Source organism: Stegostoma tigrinum, chromosome 15, assembly GCF_030684315.1.
Source record: "Stegostoma tigrinum isolate sSteTig4 chromosome 15, sSteTig4.hap1, whole genome shotgun sequence".
In the NCBI taxonomy this organism is placed as follows: Eukaryota; Metazoa; Chordata; class Chondrichthyes; order Orectolobiformes; family Stegostomatidae; genus Stegostoma; species Stegostoma tigrinum.
Genome location: NC_081368.1, coordinates 55,951,470 through 55,968,200, shown reverse-complemented (window position 1 = coordinate 55,968,200; position 16,731 = coordinate 55,951,470).

The following is a 16,731-nucleotide window of genomic DNA, read 5'->3' as shown; positions in this document are numbered from 1 at the left end:
CTTCCCATGAGATTGCACTATCTTTGTCAAGGGGTATTTGCATGCATACCTAATGAATCGCAGCAATATATAGAACAGAAATTTTAGATGCCAAATAGTCAGCAGTGTTGTGATATGTCTCATAGTCAATATGTCAACATGCCTTTAAGTGACATGCTCATGACATCATTACTGGATCACAGCATGTGACGTGAGCATATAAGGCCTCATTCTACATCTTGCCTGTTAGAAACATTTTATTCTGAAAGCCAATGCATTATTTACTTTCGTTTTCGAGTAAACACTGAATCACGCTTATATTTCTTTCCTATTAATGACTGTAAACTGGTCATGGTCAAGTTCTGTGTGCTGGGGTTGTCTCATAATGGTGAAATTGACATCAGAAAATAAATTAGTATCCTGAAAAATATAACTGCATTATGGCTATAAGAACAGAAAGTTGGGATAGGAAGATATTGGTTAACACACAGATGTTTGCAAAAGTCTGCAAAATCATTTCTAAAACTGTGCTGAAGCTGTGAGAGTATTATAAAACTTGTTGCTGGTGTGACCATAAATATATCTTCCTCACTCCACCATTTAAAGAGATCACGGGATTGGAGATAACATCTCAAACAGCTGCCTGTTAGTTTTCAAGTGCAGCTATGAAGAATGTGTCCAGAGAAAATACGTCTGATGATGGCTTTAAACAGGAATGTGATGTAATTAAAAGGCCATTTAAATGACCACAAGAACAGGCCTTACCTTATATCTCTTTGTTCATTTTTATCTTACTTACATTTGTGATTCTTCTGATGTTTTACATTAGTTCCACAATTTCCTGTTTTCCAGTCTCAGCCACCAATTGTTCACAGTGGATATGTAGCTCCTTGACACATCCATTCCCCATCAGGAAGGTCTGATGCCTCTGTTTCTTCCTTAAAAGAGTCTTGGGTGGTCCCCATCTACCAACATCATCCATTGCCTGGCAAAGCTTGTTCTCACTTTGAACAACTTGTCATTCAACTCATCTCACTTACTCCAACTTAAAGTTGTGCGTAGGAGTATGCACATGGTTCCCAGTTATGCCTGCTTCCTTGTGGAGCATATAGATTATACCTTGCTCCAGTATGATTCACAATTCTTTTTCCACTGCATCAGTCAGGTCACTGGCACCGCTTCCTGCTCTCATCTGGAGTTGGAAAAAGACCATCAGTTTGACTTCCAATTTTCCTCCTCCTCTCATCATCACCCATTCCTTTTCTCCAAAATTTTCCTTCCCTTCCTTGACTGCACTGTTCTTATTTCTGGGAACAGACTGTCTATCAATATCCACTTCAAACCCATTGACTCCCAAAATTACCTCAAAAATATTTCCTCACATCCTGCTTCAGTTAAGGTTCCATTCCATTTCTGTTTCCATCTCATCTGTTCCACAGACGTCACCTTACACAAAGTTGCCTCTGGTATATCCCCCTCTTCACGTGCCTGAGGACATCCCTCCCTGCCCACCATCTTGCCTGTCTCATTGCCTACACTTCTGCCATTATCCCTTCACCAACCTTCCAGAACAATGATAGGGTTCTCCCTGTCCTCACTTCCCATTCCACCAGTCTCAGCATTTAAAGGATCACCTTCCACTATTTCTGCCACTTCCAGCAGGATACTGCCAGCAAGAACATCGTTCTCTCCCCTTCACTGTCAACATTCGTGCTGGCCTACTCCGACAACACACCCATGGCACATTCCTATCTAATCACAGAAGATCTAAACCTTGCTCATTCACTGTCTCCATCATTCACCACAGCCCAAGGCCTCAAACATAACTTCCAGATGAATAGCACTTCACTTGTGCTTCTTTCAACCTAGTTTACCACACTTGTTGCTCATAGTGTGGTATACTCTACTTTGCAGAGGCCACTCTGAGACTTGCTGATCACTTTACGGAACACCTCTGCTCTGTCTATTAGAATGACACTGCTGTTCCAGTTGCTTGCCATTTCAATAAACCATCTTGTTCCCATGCTGGCAGTCCATCCTGGGCCTTCTGCAGTATTCTAACGATGTTCTAAGTAAGTTGGTGGAATGACATCTCATTTTCTGCTTAGGTCTTTGCAAGCTGCAGGCATTAGTGTATACATTCAGAGTATGGTGCTTGTTTTCCAGTTTTCTTACGTCACTCTCCCTTCCTGGCCATGTCTTGTGGTTATCTTGTTGGCTTTGTTCTCGTCTTCTTTTCACAGCTAGCATCTAGACCTATTTTACATATCGATCACCTCTTTACCATCATCATCGCTGCCTTTGCCTTCTACTCTGGACGTGCTCATAGATCCATGGAGACATACAGTATTTAAATAGACCCTTTGGTCCAACTTATCAATGATGACCAAGCTTCCTAAACTAAACTTGTATTTGGCCCATCTCCCTCTCAACCTTTCCTGCTCATGTACCTGTCCAAATGTCTTTTGAATGTTGTAACTGTACCTGCATCTACCACTTCCTTTGGCAGCTCACTCCACACACAAACCACCCTCTATGTAAAAGAAAAGTTGCTCCTCAGGTCCTTTTTAAATCTTTTTCCTGTCACTTAAACCTATGCCCCCGATTTTTGAACTGCCCCATTCCAGACAAAAGATCTTTGCTATTCACCTTATCTATGCCACTCATGATTTTTTAAACCTCTACAACGTCAATCCTCAACCTCCAATGGGAAAAGCCCCAGCCTATCCTTATAACTCAAACTCTCCAGTCCTGGCAACATTCTTGGAAACTTTTTCTGAGCCATTTCCAATTTTATAATATCCTTCCTAATACAGGGTGATCAGAACTGTGCACAGTATTCCTAAAGTGGCCTCACTAATGTCCTGTACAACTGCAACATGATGTCCCTACTCCGATACTCAACAGCCAGAACCATGAGGGTAAGGTGTTAAATGTCTTTTTAACTACCCATTCTACCTGTGATGCAACTTTCAAAACAACTATGTACCTGAAGCCCTAAGTCTCTCTGCTTGACAATGCTATCCAGGGCCCTACCATTAATTATATAAGTCATGTTCTTTTTGTTTCACCAATGTGCAATATCTCACGTTTATCCAAATCAAACTCCACCAGCCACTCCTCAGTCCATTGGCCCAGTCGATCAAGATCCTTTTTTTTATTTTAGATAACCTTCTTCACTGTCAAATATACCAGCAATTTTGGTGTCATCTGCAAACTTACAAACCATGCCTCCAAAATTCTCATCTAAGTCATCAATATAAATGACAAACAATGTCAAATAACCCAGCACCAGTCCCTATGGAACACCACGGGTCCCAGGCCTCCAGTCCAAAAACAACTCTCTGCGACCACCTCCCTCTATTTCCTTCCATCAAGCCAATTTTGTATCGAATTGGCAAGCTCCATCTGAATCTCATGTGAACTAACTTTATTAATTAGTCTAGCTTGTTCAACGTACTCCTGCCCCTATATAAAGAAACAGCTTCATATTGTTAAACATGTTTGAGATAAGCAAAATAAGCACAAAGGCCAGTACAGGTTGTAGGCTTCCCTGCAGAGCAGGGCCCATTTACTGCAGACAATTTGCTTTGTGTGTGTGTGTCATGTTAATGCATCTATTTTCATAATTGTAAAGGATTCCATTTCTTCTGTTTTCTGCTGGTATGTAACCGCTGGCAGCGCAATATGTAAGTGAATGTTATAATTCTGCCTTGGCTCCAGTTCCTTGTATCTGTTTTCTGTATCTGTTTTATTTGACCAACTATGGCAGGTCATGTTTGTGGAATGACCAGTTATGACCACTCGTTTCATGACTCATGACACCGAGTTGGAGCTCATGCTCAAGTACAGAGCAGTTGTGAGAATTATGCTCTTACATGTCACCCTATGGCATCCGACATCAATGTCCTCAAGTGATGGTTCTTTTGCCTGAAGAAGCCTTACTGTAAACAAGAACAGGTTTCAGAATTTGTGCAACATATTGCATGTTCGATAATTTGGCTGTTATGAGGAACAGCTCTTGTCACCATCTTTCAGGGGAGAAGATAAGGAACATGAATATGAGGAAGAAGAATATAGCTGGTTTGCAGCAGGAAATTGTGGGACTGGAAAAGGAAAATGATAGCTCCTTCCAATTCAGAGGCTGCTCACTAAAATAATTTACTAACCCTGTAGTAACCGCAATTGCACCTACTGCTTCACCACCAGTTCTCCATAAGTCATCATCATCTGCACCTCTTTCTGACGACTCTGAAATGAAAACTGCCGAAAATATACACAGCAGTCCAAATTTATCAACTCAATGGAATGCATACAAAATCATCCAGTTTTTGAATTAGAATCCCTACAGTGTGGGGACAGGCCCTTCAGCCCAACAAGCCCACACCAACCCTTGGAACATCCCAACTAGACCCATCCCCCTATAACCTACCGAAGCTACATATTCCTGAACACTTTGGGCAACTTAGCATGGCCAATCCACCTAATTTGCACATCTTTGGGCTATGGGAGGATGAAAGCCACGCAGAGACAGGGAGAATGTGCAAACTCCACACAGGCAATCACCTGAGGGCAGAATTGAACTCAGGTCCCTGGTGCTGTGAAGCAGCGGTGCTAATCACTAGGCCACCATGCTGCCCAACTTTAATTCTTCACACAGTAATTGCCACAGTTGCAAAGGTTGCTGTCAAAATGGCTGCCTCTGCATGTGCAAACAGGTCTGGTGATGTCAATTACTGCCGACAGATGTCCCTAAACTAGAATTAATCTGTGAACACACTATCTATGTGGAACAAGATAACCAGTTGTGCACGTGCAATTGCCGTCAACTATGGCTGATGTTCTACATATCCCAGGGGGGCCAGGAACTGAGAATGAAGTTGTTGAGGGAGGCAAAGACTGGGAGTGGAGGTAATATCAAAAGGACAAAGGTGATGAAAGTGGTGCTGACCATTGAACAGTTCAGCTGGACAGTACCTTGTGGTGGGTGATGGAGAAATGGCAGCTTCCAACAGAATTTGGACTGGGGTGGAGGGGAGAACTGGCAGTACTGAGGGCTATCTGCACCCTACCACTCAGTAGTCACAGCGTTCCCGAAAATCTGAGCACTGGGAAAAGGGCTATTCTTTCTTTTGGAAGGTTCCTACATCCATCAATTTGCAGTGATGTAGCAATGACAGATGGGGTTTCTACACCTACTGGTTCCTTTCCCCACCTGTAGCATTCCTTTGGGACATAACCATTTCCTTAGTGCTTATGTTCTGTGTATATTAGCCTTTCCATGTGCTCCTGTGAGGTATCACCTGGCGGCTGCACCGTGCTGGTGGAAAGCTGGAAACCTTCAAATGAGGAGACTGCAAGTGGCCTTGGAAGGTGATATCGAACAGTTTAGGGCCTGGAAAAATAGGCTTCATCAGCTTGACCTGGGCTGCTGGGAAACAGGAGGTGCATTGGCGCGATGGCAGGTTTGGGAATATAAATGATAGTGAAAAGTAGGCTTGTGTTCAATAGTCATTGTCACTCTCCCAGGGTGGTATTTCAACAATATTTTGGATATCTCTCAAAATAACTATTTGATTTAATTTTAAAAATTTCTTGTTAATCTTATCATGTTTGTCTTATGCCAGATATAATGTAATCGGTTTTGACGTTCGGGTGTGGAATTTTAATCAGGAACAAAAACAGAAATTGCTGGAAAAGCTCAGCAGGTCTGGTAGCATCTCTGGAGACAAATCAGAGATAACGGGACTGCTGGTAGCTAAAAAAAAATGTCAGTTTATACGCAGAATGTAGGGTGAAGGGTGGGGGCAAAGAATAAACAATAGTTGAGTAAGAGCCCAAATTGTACTGTTTGCTGGAGCATTAAAGGCTGAGCGAGTTAGAAAATGTTCTTTTCAAATGTTGTGTTTAGACTTCCACAAAATAATACTGACGTTTTGTAAGTACGTTAGTCATTTAGAATATGTACAAGAGTCAATCACTGTGGTTTAACAGTTGTTCCAGGTTCTGAGTTACTGTTGTAATGCCTGTAGAAACAGGAGTTATTCATTTTTACCCTGAATGCAACGTTGGAGATTAAAAAAAAGCACTCTCCAGTGTGATATTTACACAGCTGGGCGCTCGTGCCCCATTCGTTCAACCATTTCACCAAGTTTCAGAACCCATACTGAATTTTCAAATGATCACTGCTATTTATTGTAGAATTTGAAGGTGCAGGCTGACTTTCATTGTTAGTGACCATGAGTGATATCTAATCTTTGGTCACTGTGAGCAGCCAATGGATAATACAGGGAGCGCTGTCCGTAAGCAGCAATTAGGTAAATCAGTAAGCAGTATCTATTTACCAAGCAGATTGCAAAGTAATGAATAGGTGTGAGTTTATCATGCGTCATGCCCCCACCTCCCTCCACACCAACGTTCTCATTTTTAACAGTTTGTCAATTGTTCCCTCAGTGCTTTCAATTATTATCACTTTAACAATGCTAGGTGCAAAGGACTAAAATTTATTTCTGGGGTCAGTCTAATTAAGAGTGGGCTAAATCCAGTTGCTCTGCAAAAGTAGGACAATAGCTCCCTGAGAAAGGTCAGCACGGATCGATTGCCCCATGTTATTGTGGCTATAGCAGTGATCATTGGCAATTATCACCTCACAAATATGTTGGCCCCCAGAGTCAGGCAGCAGACTCATTTAAAATAGAAATTTAGATTCTGCAATATTAATATAATGCCGGTTGCTATTTTTAGACTGAGGACAGAGTGAAAAATAATGGTTAATAATGGAAAAATCAGATTAAATATTATCACAGTTGAAAGCAAGCCTTGTCAATATAATGCTGCAAGTCTGCATTCAGAAACATCAATTGCAAGGTGTTGTGGTGCAGTGATATTGTCCCTCAATCTGGACTGGGAGATTTGGGTTCAGGTCTGTTAGGACAGGGAATGGCTGAACCCCTCTGACAGTTAAACTAAAATACGAACCCAGGCTGTTATGATGAGAGTAGGCGTTCCCCCTCTAACAAATTAACTCCCTAAACAGCCAGACAAACTAATCTTTCTCCCAGTAATCTATTAAAAGAGTGCTTAAAGAAAGAAAATCCCTGATCTCCACTTTACAAGTTACAAGAAACAATTTATTTATTTAACCCAACAATGAACAAATTAACAAAATTATTAATACACTGATAATTTCCTGCTAGACTACTAACTATTCCCTAACTGGTCTAAATTCTACTGGAATGCTGCTTAAGTTTAAAAAATAGCCCCATTAATATAAACTCAATTAATAAGAAGCAATAAATTATAACTTTTTCTCTCCAAGTTCACACAGACTGTCTTCCGAAATATTCTGTTGTCTCCACTCCCTACCTTTCTTCCATTAATTCTGTTGTTAGGGATGTTTTATCTCTATAATTTCTTCAATGAGGACTTCGAGCTAGAATACCCTGGTAACTTTGATTATTTAGATGGGCTTTCTCTGAGAGCTGACTGGTGCTAACTCTGGCAGGTGCCCGGTGACTCTTTCTTTCAGATGGCAGTTGGATCTGCCTGAGTACGCAAATGTCCATATCTCATATACCCGTAATGATATAATCAAATTCTTCCAATATGATTAGTTTCAGGTTGTCAACACCATCAGGTTTAAATTCTTTGAATTGCTGAGTTTGGTTTTAAGTTAATTGGTCGAATTCAAACGCGTTGTCACAACATCAAAACAAGACTGTTGTTTTGCCTGCCTCCTGTAAGGCATTTTGTTGATACACTTGTTTCACTTTTTGGGGCTCTCTGTAGGGGAACTTTAGCTGCTGCTTATAGACGTATATTTTTTTAAAATTTCTAAGTACAGATGAAGCACAAATCTCCAAAAGGCACCGCATGTTTTAGCTTCCTGTCTTCCACTTAACAATTACTTTACCCAACTTCATAACAATTCCCGTCTGCCCTGGTATGGAATAGGATGTCCAAACATGTTGTTTCAAAAGAATTGTAGACAACATTGGTGCTTGTCCTGAGCGATCTAAGAATGGGATGCATGTAAAGGCCATGGTTCAACAGCAAGAATCAGATAAGACTGAGTAATACAGTGCATGTTAATCTACAGCCATGGATCAGGTTATGTTTGGTCCTTCCAGTGACGATCAGGTTAATTTTTGTTCTTGGCTGTTTACACAACAGCATCCAGGAATCTGCAGTGCACAAATATAATAAGAAAGTACCTAATGTCCTGTTTGCAAGAGCAAGAAACTTCATTTCTTTGCTCATTGATGACTGCCAACCGAGGGAGAGAGCCCATGTTTTTTTTTAATACGGATGGCAGAAATTCCTCAATTTCAGGGACCATTGATTGCACATATAGAGCTACATGCTTCTATACACAATTGTGGTTCATTGGTAAACTGCAAGCGCTGCAATTCCGTTCATGTGCATTTCATTCCTGACAATCTGCGCAAGATTATGTCTGTCAGTGTCATTTTCCTGGCAGTGGGCAATGATAGCTTTATTTTAAGGGAATACAATTTGTCCGATTAATTTGGTTTGGAAAGGAAAATGCCCTGTGATACGTGAATAACGTACCCTGGGACCTAATTTAGCATGCTTGCATGTTCCTTCATTAACAGGGCTATGTCATTTTTTTAATGCATGGTATTGGAGGGAGGTAACCAGAAGCTCTTTGCATTTTTTTTTAATTCAGAAAGGCATTCACATCATTCAGGTCCACTGCTGTCGATCATTTTATTATGGGCAATGACCTTCAAGAAAACAGTGCTGATGACAGTAAAGCTATTGTTAAATCCTCTAACCATGGCTTGTGCTATGCAGAGGAGGAACTACCTGAATGCACATTGCAATGTAACCTCTCTATGACAGCAGCATTCAAACTGTTCAAATAGTAGACTGAGAATTCAAAATAAAAGTGATGGTGTGGAGGGGTAAGTTAAGCTTGGAGGGCTTATGTTTCTTTTAAATAGCTAATTATTGTTACATGAAAAATGTTCTTTATTATAGATCACACTCTAAATGTTCTATGAGCTGATTTGGGTTACAATCTTAAACTATTGTTTACATCTATCAGTTCCCTGATATCTTTAAGCATATTACTATTTTCCATCAGCTCTGTCTACATGTTATATGACATAGCATTCCAAATCTGAATGCCTCAAAGGAGAATAATGTAACAAGTGACTTATATAATTTTGTTTTCTTTCAGGAACTGATAACTGAGCTTTGTAAAGTTTGATACTTTGGGGATAAGGTTGAATTGCATTTGACGCATCACTCGACTGGGCTATTCATAAACTGCATTCATTTTCATTAAAAAACACTTTTTATTCAGTGGCAGGTTCTTTGAATTCAGTAATGGCAACAGCTACTGATTTTGACATGTTGAAAGCTGCATTTATTTCCCCTTGCCATACTTTTGCAATTATGTTTTGAAAATACGCTGGAGAAGATGTGCTTCATCTGGTGGATATACAGTAAGCTCGCTCTGCTCCTTTATCAGATTTCTCTCAATCTGTACTAGTAGTCAAATTTTCCAAACACTTTTCACAAGCTCTCATCCATCATTGCAGTAATGCCATCTGAAAAAGGATCTCAGGCAACTGTGACCTTCTCTCTGCAGTGGGAATGATTAAAAGACAGAAATAAATTGCCTTGCTACTGGTAATTGGAAGGGTTACTCAGGGAAATGATCATTTTGAAGGTAGAAGTTTGCTTCAGATGGTAATGTCAAAATTCAATACTGTTTTGCAGAATATGGACTGTATTAATGGAAAATAAATTTACTGCAATGAACAAACATTATACACTGTCAGAAAGATGGATTGTAATTCGAGATTATTTGGCACACACAAACATGTAAAACAAAAAGCTTCAGAAGAAGAGGTAGTTTCATGCTCCAAAAAAAAGACGATATATAGGACATGAGATAATAGGAACTGCAGATGCTGGAGAATCTGAGATAACAAGGTATAGAGCTGGATGAACACAGCAGGCCAAGCAGCATTTTAGGAGCAGGATGGCTGATGTTTCGGGCCTAGACCCTTTTTCTGAAGGAGGGTCTAGGCCAAAAACATCAGCCTTCCTGCTCCTCTGATGCTGCTTGTCCTACTGTGTTCATCCAGATCCACACCTTGTTATCTCAGTATATAAGACATAGCTTGTTGGAATAATGCTAAAATGTTCTTGTTGTCTGTACTTTGCATACTTCAGCCAGTTTATGCTTTAGAAACAATTGACCCAAACAATCTTGTCAGGGAGACAGACAAAGAGGCACAGAAGTCAGTTTGTGGATCAATTCAATTTTATTAGTAAAACATTTCTTATTAAATACACCACGTGTGCATTTCCAAATTCCCACAGTATTTGCTCTCCATCTAGCTCTGTCCATCTGAGAAAAGATATTACTTGCAACAATCGTTGTTGGGAAATGTTCATTCTGGAGTTCAGTTACTAGTGGTAAACCGCAAGGATCTGTTTTGGGTTTACTGCTGTTTGTCATTTTTATAAATGACCTGGATGAGGGTGTAGAAGGATAAGTTGGTAAATTTGTGGATGACACTAAAGTCAGTGGTGTTGTGGATAGTGCAGAAGGATGTTGCAGGTTACAGAGAGACATAGATAAGCTGCAGAGCTGGGCTGAGAGGTGTCAAATAGATTTTAATGCGGAAAAGTGTGAAGTGACTCACTTTGGAAGGAGTAACAGGAATACAGAATACTGGGCTAATGGTAAGAATTTTGGTAGTGTGGATGAACAGAGAGCTCTTGGTGTCCAGGAACATAGATCCCTGAAAGTTGCTACCCAGGTCAATAAGGTTGTTAAGAAGGCATACAGTGTGTTAGGTTTTATTGGTAGAGAGATTGTGTTTCAGAGCCAAGAGGTCAAATTGCAACTGTACAAAACTCTGGTGCGGCCAAATTTGAAGTATTGCGTATAGTTCTGGTCGCCACATTACAGGAAGGATATGGAAGCATTGGAAAGGGTGCAGAAGAGATTTACCAGGATGTTGCCTGGTACGGAGGGAAGGTCTTATGAGAAAAGGCTGAGGGGCTTGAGGCTGTTTTTGTTAGAGAGAAGAAGGTTAAGAGACAACTTAATAGAGACATACAAGATGGTCAGAGGTGGACAGTGAGAGCCTTTTCCCTCACATAGTGATGGCTAGCACAAGGGGACATAACATTAAATTGAGGGGTGATAGATAAAAGATAGATTTCAGAGGTAGGTTTTTTACTCAGAGAGCAGTAAGGGCATGGAATGCCCTGCCTGCAACAGTAGCAGACTAACCAACTTTAAGGGCATTTAAATGGTCATTGGATAAAAATATGGATGATAATGGAATAGTATAGGTTAGATGGGCTTCAGATTGGTTCCACAGGTCGGCTCAACATCGAGGGCCGAAGGACCTGTACTGCACTGTAATGTTTTACGTTCTATAATCCACAAGTCTGAGTTGGGCCGTTGGAATCTCCTTTCTCTTTGATGTAGGACTGGTCCTCTTCGACTGATGGTGGATCGTACGGGTCAGGGCGAATCTCTCTCTCTCTCTCTGTCCAGATGGGTTGAGGTCTGATGCTGGGCTAGGTTGAGTTCTTTGCTGACGGGGTCATGTTCAAGTGTGAATGTTTAACCACCACCCCACCCATGCCAGCGCCTCACCCAACCCCAGCCTGACCTTCCGGAATGTTCTGCAGCTTTTGGGTTCAAAGCGTCCAATGGGATCACGCCAACACCCTTCATTGTTGCCATGCCAGGACGGTGCTAAGTGCACTGGCCTCAGTTACTGTATCTCTATCAAGGTGCCTGGAAGTCTGTGTAAGACCCCTCTAAAGCACAAACTTCAAGCTGGTTGTAACCGGTTCCCCTGAACATTTTGTGACATCTTTGACCTTGGTTTCCACTGTTTTCTGTAGCCAATAACTATCTTAATGAGGTGGCTCACAAATTTTTAAAAAATGTTGAGGGTGAAAACCATGTATTATTGGACTGGATATCTTGATGCTTTCAAATGTTTAGAAAAGAGATTGTTTCAGCCTGAGGTGTGTTTATTTGATGCTGGACTCAATGATGAGTCACCCTTTTAAGAAGTCAAACGCCATTGAAATAGGTTCTTAGTAAGTCCAAATGCTGAATTACATTCCCGAGTGGGATCTGCTAACACGGGCCTAATTAAATGAACAATCAAGATTGATTCTTTCAAGGTGCATGTATCAGTTTCAATTTAAAATCTGGAATCTTTGGCCCGATTACAGTGTATTTGTTTTATCTTGCTGTGTCCAAAGCACCATTGGAACTTATTAATGGACAATGAGAATTTGAGTCAGGCTACAAGATTACAACAGCCCCTAGTTATTTGGCAATGCCAAGCATGGATTATTTGACAATAATGGCTTCCTTCATACTGGTCAGCATTAGTTTTTTTTTCTGTTGGAATGCAAGTTGAACCTTTTCCTAATTAGGGCTGTCTCAGTAAGCCCCACTATGCAATATAGATGAGCACAGCAACTCAAAGAAACAACTTGAAAAAAAATGCTTTCAGCTTAACATTGGCTTGTAAACTAAATTCTTACCCTTTGATCTTAGTTTGTTGATGTTCCTTGCTAAAGTTGTAAACTTAAGCAATTTGTCCTTATGTTGGACATTGCACACTGTCCACATTTCAAACACTTCACTGGAATAAATTTTCAATTGAACTGTACTTACAGACAGTGGCATGTCACTGAATTTGCTTCCATTTGTCGACTCGTATTGGAACAAGCTAAAGCTATACTGATGTGCATGTTGTTGTGCTATTGATATACTAACACTTTTGTAAGAAGTCTCTAGCATCTGAGTAATTGCTGGAGGTACAATTGCTGAACAGCTCTAGCTCTTCTTCACTTAAGCACTCTGAATTCATTTCAAGAATGTGAGATTCACCCTGCGAAGGAGCCATTTTCTCTTTCCAGTTTTGGCCTTCGGTCAGCAAGCAGTTGCTCGATATTTCTACTTGTTGCAGTGTCCATATCTAAAGGCCTGTTCGAATGTCAAAATGGCTACTACAAGTAGTTAGATGACTAGTGTAGATATACTTAATGGGGAGCAAGATAAACATATGAACGGTAAAGGAGTGTAAGGATATGTTAAAGGGGGTAAATGGATGAGAAGATATGCATTGGCACATAAGCACCAGCATTTCGATTTGCTTCTGTACTGCAAGATTCTGCAATACTCTGCAATATTTACTTTCAAACCAGAGGCATACAATTAGGTTCATTAAGGCTCTGAAATTAATGACGAACATATTCTGTGAGGTTCATGAAAACATTACAAGACTTAATTGGTGTATAAATTGAAAACATTCAGCCATGGTGAGTGGTATCATCAATGAGCTCATGGTCTCGGTTGAAATTCAGTTGGATATAAAACCAATACAAATAGTAATGACACACAAATCGAATATCTAGCTCATGGTACATATTTTTAAAATGAATGCTGTGGAGCCATAAATATATCTTGCATGTAAGTTTCTGCACACCAAAAATTGCTATATCAAGACAATCTGGTGTGATTACTGCTACAGTGGTGGTTTTATCAGGCCTTGCAATCACAGAATTATTTAAGAAGACAAATTTTATTTTCAGCATGTTGTGTTGGTCCTAAAACAAAATCTAACTTGATTTGTTATGGAAAGACCAGCAGGTGCAGCTTCTAAAACCAATATTAAATTCGGTGCGACTGCTGACTCTTTTGTGAAATGAGTAAATATTCCACACTAGGAACTGTTACACACAGGATCCTCTGATAATAAATATACATGAATGTCCTTGATGTGAAATTTATTATGTGTATTAGAGGAACAGCATAATTTTGCCTGTTTTCTAGATTGATTGGAAAATCACACAAAACGATGATTCCCTTTCTGCATCCTATCTCCAAATGTATCCCATACCGAATAAAATGCTCGTCCCGAAATTTAATCTTCTTTCATCAATATTTTAGTACCAAAAATGACAGAAACAAATTTCATGCTGAATTCAGATTGAAATGATGTGTTCACCACTTTCTCCACGTAATGTGATCTGCTGATTACAGCACCTCAGTATGAGTTCTGTTTGAGCTCATCTTTCTGAGCTTTAACATGCTATCAGCGTATTGTCTTACATACTCAACATGTTCTGTAAGAGCACCTACGAGTGGAAATAATAATGGAAATGTTCGTTGCACTGTCAAAGCAGGAAGATTATTTTAGTATTTATATCCTATCTGTATTCTCATAGAAGGTTAATGCTCCAGGAACACTAAATGGGCCAATCAAAATTGATGTAACAGATATTTGGATTAACAAACTCATTTACAATTCATCATTTGTTCACAAAATGGCCTTTGCAGTTATAATGGGTTGAATTGGACACAACTCAAAACCAGACATGGGAGTCATGCTGCCTGCTTTTTTACCTGATTGCTGAACGCTGCCTGGGTTAACTACCCTATTCGTCAGCTGCTTGCATCAGGTTGGGACCCAATATCGCAAGTTTTAATGGCACTATTAAAATGGCAGCCTGCCATTATAAAAAGGAAGATGCATGGTCACTGCAAGAATGGTGGGATTGATTTATGAACAGGATCTGCCTTGTGAAAGGCTGAAGAATAGTTGAGCATTGGAGGGAGTGTACAGTAGGTATCCTAAAATGCACTGGAGGTTTTAGTGGAAGGGATCATTGCCAGGGATGTTGTTCTAGGTACTTGGATACATCAGCAAAATAGATTTAATGATTTCCCACAGGTTGTCAAGGTAAATGAATCTTCAAATGACACATGTTATGAACTGTGCCACTAGCTTCATCCACTGTTCCACACATAAATCCTGCATCACAAACCTGCCAGCAATCTCTATCAAATACAATTTATCTGTGCACATGCTTTACCTCAAGCTGAAGCTCACTTATTTAGCACTGTTGCAAGCCTATCGCCCACAACTTGGATCAATTTCAGTGAAAGCTGTTCAATTATGACAATGATACCTGTGAAACAAAACTCTGGGGCACTCGCTGTCACACATTTCTCTTACTTGCAGTAGAACCTGCTGCATACAGCAGACAATAGCAACAAACTCATGGAGCTCACCTAAGTATTTTGACCCCCTTGGAGGAGACAGGTCTGGTTATCATGGGAAGGACATCATTAAGGTTGTCATCACCTTGTTATTGAAGTGATTGATAATGAGTCTATCAGTAAACTTGATCTTCCTGTTTGTATGACACTTCTCTTTCAACCCACCGTCTCTTCTTATTGAAAAGCTAGATATGTTGTCAGCATATACCTATTACTCCTTCACCACAACCCAACCCTTGATCCTTGAAATGTTCATTTCAGAACTCAAGAACTCAGTTAACAGAGGAAGAAACAAATGAGTTAAAAAAAACACTCACTCACTCTTACAGTTACAGCCAGCAGAGTCACAGATTGTCACTGTACAGATTATTGAAGTTAGGATGGAGGAGGGATCTATACAGGATGAAACACTGGTATGTATGTGCAGGAGCCAGAGTAGCTGAAAGGCCAGCACAGTATTCTAGCTCTCTCAAATGTGAAGTCACACACTAATTCTAACATATAGGACTCAGAACAGGAATCAGGGCTGAAGAGTGAAGACTGATGGGTGTTCATAACAAAAGTGTTGGTGATCAAAAGAAAACTGCCAAAAAGTCTATGCAAGATGCCAAGGAGGTTTCTTATGTCTAGGAATAAATTGGCACAGAGCTTGCTGCAAAGCTTGGAGTTCAGTCTTTCCAGCACAGTACCAATAAGTACTGCATCAGGTCCTCAAAAGAGCTCACCATAGCACTGTGTTGTTAGACTAAAGTGCCTAGTGGGTTCTTTAAGGTCTGATCAAAACAAATACAAGAACACGTATGCACTTTGATATGAAACACATTTATTAACTAAATCTAATTTAGATATATGCAAACCAATGACCAAATCTGTTAGTTTAAATTATTTTAGATTGAATCAACACATGACTCTCATTACCTTCCGCCCATCAGAGACTCCTGCGTGATGGCATGCACTCAAGCTGTATCTCAGTTTCCATGCCAACGGTCCATATACCCCAGTCTAACAGTGAGAGTGCCCAAATATTAATACTATTCTGAATCTGATATTATGTGCTGTATTGTTATTCTGAATACTTTCCCAAGCATTTCTCTGTTCTTGGTGGTCACAAACAAATCTAGGTATCGCTGCTAAGAGATAGTAGGAACTGCAGATGTTGGAGAATCTGAGACAACAAGGTGTAGACCTGGGTGAACACAGCAGGCCAAGCAATATCAGAGGGGCAGGAAGGCTGACATTTTGGGCCTAGACCCTTCTTCATAAACCCTTCTTCAGAAACCATTTTTCTGAAGAAGAGTCTAGACCTGAAACGTCAGCATTCCTGCTCCTAAAATGCTGCTTGGATGTTGTGTTCACCCAGCTCTACACCTTGTTATCTCAGATTCTCCAGCATCTGCATTTCCTACTATCTCTGTTTTCCACTTGGCCTGTTGGTCGTGTATTTTCCTTCGGATGCCATATCCAATTAACCCTCAATGATTTGGTTTGGAGATAACGTATTTGAACCAATCACTGCAAGTATATCATCGAGAATCTGAGTGTGAGAGTGGAAGATCAGGCTTGGGCCAGCTTAGCTATGTACTTTACTATTCCAGGGCATCATGGAACTCCATTAATTTACTCTCTGTATGAATGGCAAGCATTGTTAGAATGACTCCCTGCAC